This window comes from Petaurus breviceps, unplaced genomic scaffold (genome assembly GCF_028583685.1).
Source record: "Petaurus breviceps papuanus isolate PSGF00001 unplaced genomic scaffold, PetGlider_PUasm1.0 171, whole genome shotgun sequence".
NCBI lineage: Eukaryota > Metazoa > Chordata > Mammalia > Diprotodontia > Petauridae > Petaurus > Petaurus breviceps.
In genome coordinates, this window is record NW_027185754.1 from 16,796,745 (window position 1) to 16,807,210 (window position 10,466).

At 39.9% G+C, this 10,466-nt stretch overlaps 1 long non-coding RNA gene across 1 annotated transcript in view; it reads left to right on the forward strand.

The window, feature by feature from the left end:
- The window catches only part of LOC138157113 (uncharacterized), a 128,281-nt gene extending 118,060 nt beyond the window's left edge, over positions 1–10,221 (forward strand). Inside the window, exons 5-6 of the long non-coding RNA XR_011167299.1 lie at positions 6,632–6,806; positions 8,665–10,221. This is a non-coding gene — a long non-coding RNA (uncharacterized lncRNA). The remainder of the gene's footprint in view (positions 1–6,631; positions 6,807–8,664) is intronic.
- The last annotated feature ends 245 nt before the right edge of the window (positions 10,222–10,466 follow it).

Here is a 10,466-nt window from a genome sequence, read left to right on the forward strand (position 1 = left end):
GGACAGGCAGAAGCCTCTACTGGTATCCTCAGGATATAAGGAGAAATTGAGGGAAGCCTCAGCCATGTTGGGTGAGCCCTTTATGATGAATTTATGAGAGGATATGGACAAAAGTCACACAATAAGGACAGGTGTGGAGTGTTTTTCTATCTGAATCATTCAAAGGAACTTCCAAATCAATGAGATCAGAGATCCCAATAAGGGTTGAATATCCTCAGAGCCTAGCATAATGCCTGGTATATAACAGATGTCTGAAAATGCTGATTAAATGAATAAATGATTCCATGATTCTAATATTAGTACTAAAATTAATAACTCATATTCATATAGTGCTTTGAAGTTTACCAAGTATTATTAAGAACAAAATTAATCACATGAGTTGCTTTAGCAATGTATGAAAACTGCTTATGAGGTTTTTTTGTCCATTTACTGAAAAAGGATTGGTTGGTTGGTTGGTTGGTTGGCATCCCAGTTTCTTAGGGGGACAAGTGGCATCCAGCCACTCAAGATTGAGCCATAACAGGTCTGTGATGACCTTAGATGTCTGGAGCTACATGTGGGCGCTACATTGACTGACTTGGTGTATGCCTACCATATGCCAGCATGGGTAACCTGTTGAACCCCATTCGTGATGGGGATAGGGGATTGCAATTATTCCCCATGAACAAGGAATTCCCAGTAAGTGCAGATCATAAGCTTGCGCTGATTAAGTCCCTGCCCTTTGTACTCACTGAAAAAGGAAAGGCCAAATCCAGACATTTGGAAATTAGAGAATAGATTGTTTCTTCATGAGGCAGGTCACCCTAGAAATCCTGTGATTTCTAGTTCTTTTCCCTTTTCCAGCAAACAAACTGACTGGTAGAAACATGATTGCCCAAGGGAAGGAAAAAGAACATTAGAAGGAAGCTCCGGAAACATGTGGGAATCTTTTCTCTCCTGAGGAGATTATTGGGGCTCCCAATGAAATTCAAACACCTAGCCAACATCATGGGAATCATTTAATCCATAAGACCACAGGATATAAAAATTAGATGGGGCCTGAGAGATCATCCTGTCTAAACATGCCCATTTTATGGAGGAGAAAACTGAGACCCGGAGAAGGGAAATTAAATAAATTACTTATTAATGAGAAAACTTAGTGAGAAAGCCCATGCTGTCTGGATTCTAGGTAAGTAGTTTTTTCACTGCATAGTACCAGTGCAATGCAAGGGTAAGTTTTACCCTCCCTGATCATCTGGAAGATGCTTGAATTATTTAAACAGTATCTTGGGTTTTTTTCCCTATTATATGAAAATACAATTTTTAGCATTAATTTTTGCAAAATTTTGAGTTCCAAATTTTTCTTCCTCCTTTCCTCCCCCTCCCCCTTCCTAAATGGTAAGCAATTGATATAGATTATATATGTGTAATCATGTAAAACATATTTCCATATTAGTCATAGTTGCGAAGGAAGAAACAGACCAAAAGGGAAAAAAAGTGAAAATATTTTGCTTCTCTCTGCATTCAGAGTCCATCAATTCTTTTCCATCACAGGTCATTAATAATCATCTTCGATCATTGTATTGTGTAGAAGAGCTAAGTTATTCATAGCTGATCATCATACAGTGTTGCTGTTACTGTGTCCAAGATGCTTGATCTTTTAGAGAATGTGAAGTTAGACCAGATTGGGGACCATTTCCCAGTCTGAGATGAATGGAAGAGGTGTCACATGATGTCATTTCTCATCAGGTTGCAATTCAGAATCTTCCATCATCCCCTGGAAAATTCTTCTCCTATGATCTTTATCAAAGAAGACTTCTAGGCGGGCAATCTCTTTATTCATTTCTCACCACATTGCAATATATAAATCATGTGTCATTTAGGGGTATATCCCCCTTCCCCTTTTGCAGCTTTATTTTCTATGTTGTGTTCCCCCATTAGAGGATAAGCTCCTTGAGGGCAGGGACTATCATTTGTTTTGCTAATATTTGTATCCTGGCACTTATACAATGCCAGATACATACCGTGTTTCCCCAATAATAAGATAATAATAAGACAATAAAATTATTATTATTTTTGGACAGAAAAACACCAGAGGGCTTATTTTCAGGGGAGGGCTTATTTTAATGAACATTGACAGCAATTTTAATAAACAGGTAAATGTGAACAAAAAAATGTACCTTTATTCAATAAGCAAATCACTGGGGAAGAACAGGATGACGCGCTCACTGCTGCAGCTCTGATTGGATGCAGCTCGGAGTGCAGCGTGTGTTTCACGGGGGGCGGGGGGAGTGTGGGTGCATACAGAGGGTACCGTAATGTAGTGTGTAGTGCAGGGGATCACCTTCACTAGTAGCAATCTCAATAGGGCTTATTTTCGGGGGAGGGCTTATTTTAGAGGAATCTTACACAGTAAGGGGAGGGCTTATTTTTGGGATAGGTCTTATCGGGGAAACACGGTAGTAAGTGCTAGATATATGTTTGTTAACTGACTTGATTATTTAGATCTAATGGGAGGAAGAGGGAAATCAGCAATCATATAGGGACTACTATTTGCTAAGCATTTTACAAATATTATCTCATTTGATCCTCACAACAGTCCTGTGAGGTAGGTGCTGTTAATAGCTACATTTGACAGTTGAGCAAACTAAGGCAAACAGAGGGTAAGTGACTTGTCCAGGATCACACAGCTAGTAAGTATCCAAAGCTGAATTTGAATTCACCCAGTGTTCTATCTACTGAGCTACCTAGCTCCCAAAGGTCACACCTTCTCAAAGGAAAATTAGGCATGTTTTCCAGTAATGTGAGGAATAAACTGAACGACTATTTTCTAGATTTGTGGTCAGAAAGCAGTACTGGCCCAAGGTTGGCCTCCTGTGGAGGGCCACAGTATCCTGAGTTGGAAGGAACTTTAGAGATCATTTAGTCTAGTTCTACCTTTTACAAATGAGTATTATATGCACACAGAGTAACTCGTTCAAGGACACTTAGGCAGCAAACAATACATAAGTCAGGATTCTCACCCAAGTCTTTTTTCCTCAAATTCAGTATTCTTTCCACCATCACATGCTTCCTCTCCCTCAATCTGACCATCCAGGTATGATTGGGAATCACATTGGCTTTGCACACTGGCTGGTGTATCTGAAGTTTGCTGACAAACATATTAGGGAGTATGTAGATGATTATCAGAATGCAAACCTTAGGTTTCACACACATACACACATCTATACATACATACACACATGTATATATAAGTATATACATATATACACAATATGCATGTATACACATATATTTATAGATTATATGTGTATACATACAGATATATGCATAAAGCCTATAATGTCTAAAAGAGCATAAATTTTTTATTTTGATCGATCTATAACTTGATAGAACTGAAGTTGGTATCAGTTCAGTAAATGGGGATGGCCAAAGGGTAGGGAAGGGAATACAGCAGTATAGAAACTAGACCTACCATGGGCATGACTATACTGGGAATGAGTGGCCCAGAGAGTCCAGTGTCCCAGGAATGGTTGGATCTCTGGGTACCTTTAGAGGATGACAGTCGTAGGGATGTAACAATCACACACACACATACACACACACACACACACACACACACACACACACCCCTCAGTCCACCATGTCAGTGCCCTAGGGCCAAGCCTCATTTGCTCAATGCCACCTACCTCTGATTCTGAGATGCTTGACTCTATGGCTTGACTCCATATCTAAATGAGTTTTGTTTCAGCATTTCTAAAATCGGTCACTTGAAGGGACTTTTGTCTTCTTCGAGCCACATATTCTAAAATTGTATTAAAAATGTAGGGGGGAATGGGAGGAACCTTTGCAATGTATATTAGTAACATTTAATTAGCCTTGGATTACTTATTAAGTGCCGATTATCTCCATTATATCTGTCACAGATGAGCAACTACATACTGTCTCTGGTTTATGGGCCTGAAGTCCTCCATAGAGTGTCACAAATTTACATTCTGTCCCTGAGTGCTAGATTTTGTCTTGGAGTTTGTGGAAGATCAAAGATCATCACCTTCCAACAACCAGCCAGTTCCCTTTTGGTTCTGCTGGGGCGACGACTCCAGGGTCCTATTTCTCCTAACAAGTACAAGGAAACTCATTAATAAACATGCTTCTTTCAGGCTTTTGCTAACCAGTGGTTGGGAATAAAACCACCTATGTAACACTGGGGTCCAGTTTAGCCCAGGTCATTCTCCTTGAGCAGAGAGTGTGATAAATCTGGAACGCTTACTCAGGGTTGCACAATATAGAGAAATCAGACTTGTGCCCAGAGTTGGCCTTGCCCATCACAGTATATATGAATGTGCAGGGGATGTGATTTGATGGGAACCAGGAAAGATCCCTTGTCCAATAATTTCTCACAAAATGCTTCTTACTCCCTATCTTTCTATGGGGTTGAAATCTTGTATGTCCGTAACACCAGTTCTTGTGTGAGGGGAAGATAATATGACATAGTAGAACACTGGACTTGGAGCGAGAAAAACCCGAGTTCAAATCTCTCCCACCAAATACTTTTAAAAGTTATATTTATATACTGAGGAGAAGAACCTTAATGATGCAGTAGATAGAGTACTGGTCCTGGAGTCAGGAGGACCTCATTTCAAATCTGGCCTCAGACACTTATTAGTTGTGTGACCCTGGGCAAGTTACTTAACCCTCTTTGCCTCAGTTTCCTCATCTAAAATAAATTGGGGAAAGAAATGGCAAACCACTTTAGTATCTTTGCCAAGAAAACCCCATGTGGGGTCATAGAGAAGTGGAAATGACTGAAGCAACTAGACAAATTTTATTTTTGTTTTACCTATATATTCCAATGTATCTCCCTCTCAGAGAGCAATATTTCATAACAAAGGGAAAAGAGAAGGAAAAGCAACTCACCAAAATTAACGTTAAGAAAATGTCTGACATCATATGCAATATCACATACCAATAGTATCCCATTTCTGCAAAGAAGTGGAGGGAGATGACTTGTTCTATCTTTCCTTTTTTTGTCACAGTTTGTTATAATTTCTCACCATTTGATTTTGTTTGTTTTGTTGTGGTCCTTTCCCTCCGTTTGCATTTCTGTAATCATTGTGTTTATTGTTTTCTTGGTCCTGCTTACTTCATTTCCTATCAGTAAATGTTTTCCCACACTTCTCCACTTTCATCATGTTTAAGTTCCTTACAGCACAAAATTATTTTACCACATTCACATAGCACCAGTCCCTAATTGATTAGTATCTATTTGGTTTCCAATTCTTTGGTACTACAAACTCCTTGGAGAATTACTAGCTCTGTGATCCTGGAAAAGTCCCTTAACCTCTCTGAGATTCTCATATAAAAAGGAGATATGACACATGTAAAACCTGAACAGCTAGGTTATTGGGAGGCCTAAAGAAAGTTTTATCAAATGAAGTGTTTTGCTAACTTTAAAGTCTTATATAAATGTTAATTACTACTGAGTCAGTGAATAAAAATTCATAGAATATAGAAAGTCAAACCAGAAAAGGGACTATAAAAAAGCAAAAAAGGTTTAATGTCCTCATTTTGCAGATAAGGAAACTGAGTCTCAGAGAAGGAAAATGAGGCTTATACAGTAATTAGGGAGAGAACCAGGATTAAAACCAAGACCCCCTGGTTCTTAATCTACACCATGTGTATTGTTATCCCTTCAAGCTCCTTAGCATAATTAGTTACAACAGGAATACTTTTAATGCCAAGGTCACAGGTTTGATAATTGAACAGTCTAGAAGTTTTAAATGGCAGTGTGGTTTAGTAGTAAGTACATTAGAACTGAAATGAGAAGATCAAGGCTGCCACTAGTAAGTGACTTAGAACTAGTTCTTTAATCTGTCTGGGCCTGTTTCTTTATGTGTTCAGTTGAGAGACAGGATCGGTTCATCTCTGAGGGTCATTATAGGATGTGATTCTGCAACATATTTCACTCCTTGCAATCCAGAATGCCTGTAATGTTGGTTCAAAAAAAATACCTTATCCAGAGTAATTGGACTTCTGCCTTAGGCCTCCAATTTAGGCACAAATGTTCTTTCTTTCCATGGCAACTGCTGCCCCAGACCTTACATTGTGGTCTATACCTTCCCATGCCATCATGCAGTATGCCCACTCCTGGGCTACCACCCCAAGAGTCTCATAATTATGAATGTCCCTCTCCTTGGGCTTACCTTTCCCACTAACTCCACTCCATCTTGGGGCAAAGGCTAAAATTTCAGGTGGATAAGTCACGGTCTTTTCCAAAGCTATTATGCCCATGTTGGGAGTATTCTATATGCCCCCACAGGCTTCCCCTCATCTACCTTCCTACTCTGATCCCACCACAACTGCCAGGCATACACATACTCGACTGAATTTGCCTGAAGTGCCTAGTTACTATTGTACTGGTCTCATCCTATCACTTCAGGAACTATTAAATGATTGGGTTTGTTTTGTTTTGTTTTGTAAAACACATGTTATTATACATGCTATTTAAATCTTTTGGTAAAGTTAAGACTTCAGCAGAATTTTGATTCTGGGTTTGAGCAAAGTTCCTTACAAATGGTAAACCCCCAAATAAATACGAGTCATTATTCCTATTAAAATCTTGTTTATTATTTAGAATATTTTGTCGTTTCAGCTTTCTTGAGTCTTTGAGGCCTCCTGGCATACGTGACCTTCTTTCCCCTGCATGGCAAGAAACTAGTAACCAAGAACATAAAGGATGAATGTCTCTAGTAGGGATTCAGATGTCTTTGTCCTGATCTCCCTTGGCTCCCTTGCTCACACATCTCATTGACAGAGAAATATTTTTGGTGAGTACCAGAAACATGTGGGCACACCAGAAAAACTCTGGATAATCCTGGCTGTCAAACAATATATAGCACAAAGGATTTCAGGCAACTCTTTACCTCTGCATTTAGGTGATTCTCATTAACAAGTCCTCTCCAGTAAGGTTTAGTAGCAATTCTCTTGCTCCACAGCTTTTGTCATCCTACCTAGAGCCACCTCCATTAGTCAATAATAACAGCTTATTTAAAAATAGCAACATCAACTTGTTTGCACTGTTATTATCTGTGCATGGCTTATTTCCCCAGAAGACTTGGGAAAGGTATGTAACCTGCTTTCTCTGGAGCTTCCTTCTCTGAACCTATTTCAAGTTCAGGGGAAGAGACAGACACATCTTTAGCAAATACTCACAATCTAATTGCCAGGCGGGTGCAGCCTGCGACAGTAAAATATAGCAGTCAGAGGCAGCAGCATGTTCATTAGTCAATAAAGGATCACCGTGCATTTTATGGAATCAGCCCTATGTTGCTCTGATGGAGACCTTGTAGTTCTTTCACCTCCCGCTCAAGTGGACTGATTCATTTAGCACTCAGAGCTGGGGTAGGGAGGGGAGGAAGATTTGGTTCAAACTCTGGTCCAAGCCTGTGCCATTATCCATCCCAATTATTAGATGCCTCTGCCCCTGGCCTGTCACAAGGGGCATTCTGATAAAAGCCCACTTAAGAAAAATAAATCAGGAAATTAATGATGGGTTTTATGGGAAGACACTTTCCCACATTCCACTGAAGCCTTGGTCACCAAAATGACCAGTGGGGGAGCTGAAGCATTATGAGAACAGGAGATGGGAAGCCAGCAGCAGGTCACCCTCAAGGTGCCACTCAATGCTAAGTGAGGGTAGAAGGATGAAAACATTGTTACGTATGAAATGCATCATGGCACAATGGATAGGGAGTTTGTCTTGGATTCAGAATGATTGGGTTTCAGATCTTGTCGCTGACATTTATTGGCCCTGTCACCATGGGCAAGACATTTAGCCTTTCTGTGCTTCAGTTTTGCCATCTATAAAAAAGGAATAATGATTCCTACAGCACCTTTCTCAGAGAGTTGTCATGAGGATCCAATGGGATAGTGTATGCAGAGAACAGTACAAAGTACAAAGCTTTATACCAGGCCTCTGTAACTTGAGGCCCACCAAAGGATAGAGGAAAACATCCTCTACATTTTTTGTGGGCCACCGAAATCTTTTGCTGTGCCCACAGGTTGTGCAGCCCTGCTTTATACAATTGTTAGTTATCATTAAAATCCTGACATCTAACCCCCCAAATCAGTTATAATAGCTTGCATTGCATTACTGTGTGGGTCAAATGAGATAATGGATAGTCAAGAACTTTATAATCATAAAGCATTTAATATAAATAGCATTATACTGATTTTACATATTAAGAAATTGAGGCCCAGAGAAGTTGTGGGACTTGTCCATGGTCATGTAAGTGATGTATGACTGGGAACCTAGATCAGGTTCCTAATCTCTACTCCTTTCACTACAGCAGAATGCCTCTTAATATAGTAAGAAATCAGGAATATTTGGTTTTAATATTAATGTGCCTGATAATTAAAACTCTTGGGTTGGATACAAAAATCTAGGGATCTCAATAATGATCATTATGCTTCCTTCTAGCTCTTAATTCTCTGATCATATGATCCTACGAAAATAGATGAAAAAAAATAAAATTGGGTTTAAAAAAATAATTATCTGTTCCTGCTCTTAGATTCCCCAGAAGCAGCAAGCTGTTTCCAGGCTGTAAGTTTTCCACAAGGACCAAGCAGTGAGGCCTTTGGGTGATTTTTCTGGTCTGACTCCCTTGGCTGTTTTCTCTTTTGCAGACTGGTTGGTTATTGAGGCTCCAGCGAAATTTCCAATGCTGTTTCATTTGCATCAGCAGCTGGAGAATATGAATTACCTGAAGGCACCAGAGAAATATCCTGATATTTTTAGATGATTTCCAGGGAACTCAAAGAAAAGGACAGTGTATCTGCAGCTCATGGTAAAAGAACGGAAGATATGTCTACAGAGTAAGAGTTATGATAAACTTGGTCGCCATTGCTGTTAAGCAAAGGTTTCCTTTGGATTGGTCTTAGATTCCTTATCCCTACTCCTCACACATCAGGGCACCAAAATCGATGTTGGACGTACATTTCAACATAAAGCCAAAGATCAAGAATGTTGGATCAATTAAATCTGGGCACAGAGAAAGGCTGAATCCCCTAGGAGGTTACAGACAGTTTCCTATTCCATGACAATTATAATAGCTAGCAGGCATATAGTGCTTTAAGGCTGGCAAAGTGCTTTACAAGTATTATTTTATCCTTACAACAACACTGAAAGATATGGGCTATTATTATTCCTATTTGACAGAGAAGGAAACTGGAAGTGACAGAGATTAAAAGACTTGCCTAGGTTCACACAGCTACTAAGTGTCTGAGGTGAGACTTGAACTCATGTCTTCTTGACTCCAACACCACAGCATATCCATTGCAGTAGCCAGTTGCCTCAGAGTATTCTGTAGGAAAAAGAGGCTGCCCATTCCAGCCTTGTTCCCTGACCTCAGGGACCAGGCAAGGAATACATATATCTCGGAAGGAAACTGTATCAATACTTGGCAAGAGGATTTCACTTCCTCTAATGTCCATAACTAAAGAAAAGCATATCATCTAATTTGGGGGATCTGTTGGCAAATGCTCATTAGACAATCAGATCTTTGGAAACACTATCTTTAGATTTTTTAAAATTGACCTATTATTTTGCTTGCTCTTGCTGCCAGAACCCCCACTGCAAACAAGGAGATGCGCGCTACCTGGACGCTCTTTGATGAATAGTTTTAATTAAAAAATTCTGTACCATAAGTATTTTAATGTTACCGACGTACCAAAGGTATGCGGCCGTAAATTAAAATACACATTTTAAATTAATCTATAAATATGCTCTAAAATTGACAGGGTCTGTTTAAACAGTAGAATGTGACATAGATGGCTAATGATGACAATTAAATATCATCTGCAAAATAAATGAAAATCAATACCCAGAACAATTTTGCAAAAGGGAAAAAAAAGGAAATTAAACATCACTTAGATGTCTATTAAGGTGAAAAATGATTAGCTGGTTGGAGTCTTGAAATTTCTATTGTAAGAAAATAAGGGGGAGTCCATTCCATTTTTCATCCCCAGTGGTCATAAATACTGCACGGATGCTGCATCGCCACAATTCACAGGGAGCCTGAGGTTTGCACAGAGGCCGGGGCAGGACAAGGAAGAGCATTTCATTGGTCATTCCCCCTTTACTCCCCCCTTCCCCATCTCCCACCTTGCTGCATACTGAAGTAAGAAGGAGAGAAATAAAAGGTGAATTCTGTGCCTGACTGCTGACACTTGGCAACTTACACTCTGGGCTTTTAATGATCTATTTCTCGCATTTTAAGCACAATTATCCAGTGGTCCTGGTGCTCCAGTATGGCTTAGGAGGGGCTCTCCCAGAGATGCTCAGCCCTCCTTCCCTCCTCCCGTGCTCCTGCCAGGGTCTGTGGGCACCAAGTCCCTGCTGTACTGGAACCCTGGCCGAGACAATATTTCTTGTGGATGCCAGTGCATTTATGAGGTTCATTGTGGAAGCTGCCAACTGCAAATAGTGG